General features: G+C 59.1%; 1 protein-coding gene across 1 annotated transcript in view; it reads right to left on the bottom strand.

The window, feature by feature from the left end:
* The window catches only part of LOC113214235 (uncharacterized), a 201,969-nt gene extending 200,526 nt beyond the window's left edge, over positions 1-1,443 (bottom strand). The window contains exon 1 of the mRNA XM_052268694.1: positions 974-1,443. The gene's annotated coding sequence lies outside the window, so the exon portion shown is untranslated. The remainder of the gene's footprint in view (positions 1-973) is intronic.
* Between the last annotated feature and the right edge of the window lie 330 nt (positions 1,444-1,773).

Here is a 1,773-nt window from a genome sequence, read left to right as displayed (position 1 = left end):
GGGGCGAGTTAGGCCGGTAGAAGGATTAGGACGGGGAGAGATCGCGTCGGCAAACGAGATTATCCAGTTTGGTCATCAGTGGCCGCCGGCCGAGCCCGCGCGCTGCTGCTGGTGCCGGCTCGGGGTGTGGCGGGGGCGGGGCGGGGCGGCCCTTCTTTGACCGGACGTGTGGGACGCACCAGGGCGCTAATTGCGTTGGGATGTACATTATTTAGTGCAGCCGCACAGAGCGCAAGCGCGCGCGCGCGCCCGCGTCTCCCAAAAGGGTTATTATTGCGAAGTGTGCGGTTGGACAACGAGCGGCATACACCCGACCTGACGACCACCCCCTTGTGCGAAAGGCAAAGCAAACACTGTACCGCTAATCATTGTTGGCAGGTGAGCTGCGGCCACACACAGACACACACGCACACACACACACGCACACATCAAAAACACATATCAAACACGCACACCAAATTGGTATGGTGAAAGAAATTGCCGGATGCCTATGTTTGTGAAAATATTTCGGAAATCGTCAATCTTTGTCAGGCACCGGCCTTGAATTTCATTTTTTGTTCTCCTAGGAAAATTGCAATTGTGATGGTGCCTCAAGTAACAAACCCTTCCTCAACTTCAAACGAAACTGACATAAGAAGGAGTAAAGCAGGTTTACTGTTAAGGTTCTGGCTGGTGCTGTGATTTTGCAGCACGGGCTGTTAAATTCCTACAAAGCATTCGCTTTGCAGAGCTGCGAAGTATTTCGCTCCTTTGCAACTACGAAGCATTTACTTTGAAATTACAAAGTGATGCTTTGCAATTGCGAAGCAATGAAATCGCTGCAAAGCATCGCTTTGCAATTGCAAAGTGTCACTTCGTAATTGCAAAGCATCACGTTGTAATTGCTAAGTTAAATGCTTCGTAGTTACAAAGGAGCAAAATACTTCGCAGGCTTTTAACAGTGCGGGCTCTGCTCCCCCTCAGCTGGACCTACCTTCACATGCCGGCGCGCGGCGGAGTCTCGCTGTTAATCACGTCACTGAAGACGCACACTGTCGCACCCGGAGACTGTCGCACACACACAAACACGCACACACACACACACACACACAGTCACGCACACACACTCGGACTGGCGCGGCGTCAGCGGCCAGTGGCGGCGACCCACTGGACTGTGCACAGATAGCGGGGCCCGTCGCTCATCGCCTTGCCCACGTCCACGGCGGCGGCGGGGGCCTCGGGGCCTCGGGCACTCCACCACGAGACGGACGCCGTCGATGAGGACCAGTCTACTTCCGGGTGTCGACTGTCGCACGCCGCGCGGGGTCGAGCCGAGCGCGGGCCAGGCGAGCGCGGCGGGGCCGAGCCGAGCCGGTGCGGCGCGGCGCGGCGGCGGGGCGGGGTGCGGAGAGAGCGCGGCGCTGTGCGGGGGGAGCACGGAGCTGGGACCCTCACGGCCCGGGGGTTTGGACGCGACTGGCGAGCACGGCGTCGGGGCGGCCCACCCTGCACCCTCCGCCGCCGCCCCCTCCGCCCTCCGCCGCCCAGGCGCTTGCCTGCCCTACGCCTCACACTTGTGGCTTGGCCCCGCACACGGCACACGGCTCGCTCGGCACGCTGCGCCCCTAACAGGTAGGCAGTCCCGCGGAGCTTGCCTGCCCGACGGGACTGCCTACCCGGCCGATCGCAGGCGCTCCCTGGTGCCGGCCAACAAAAATGTGCTTTTATGACAAATTCCACTAAAACTAAAAAAAGTCTTGCCCGTTTTATCAATCGAATTTCGCCACACTGATA

This window comes from Frankliniella occidentalis, unplaced genomic scaffold, assembly GCF_000697945.3.
Source record: "Frankliniella occidentalis isolate FOCC.00 unplaced genomic scaffold, Focc_3.1 Scaffold74, whole genome shotgun sequence".
Taxonomy (NCBI): Eukaryota; Metazoa; Arthropoda; class Insecta; order Thysanoptera; family Thripidae; genus Frankliniella; species Frankliniella occidentalis.
Note: the sequence above shows the minus strand (reverse complement) of the source record. Positions and strands in the feature narration are given on the sequence as shown.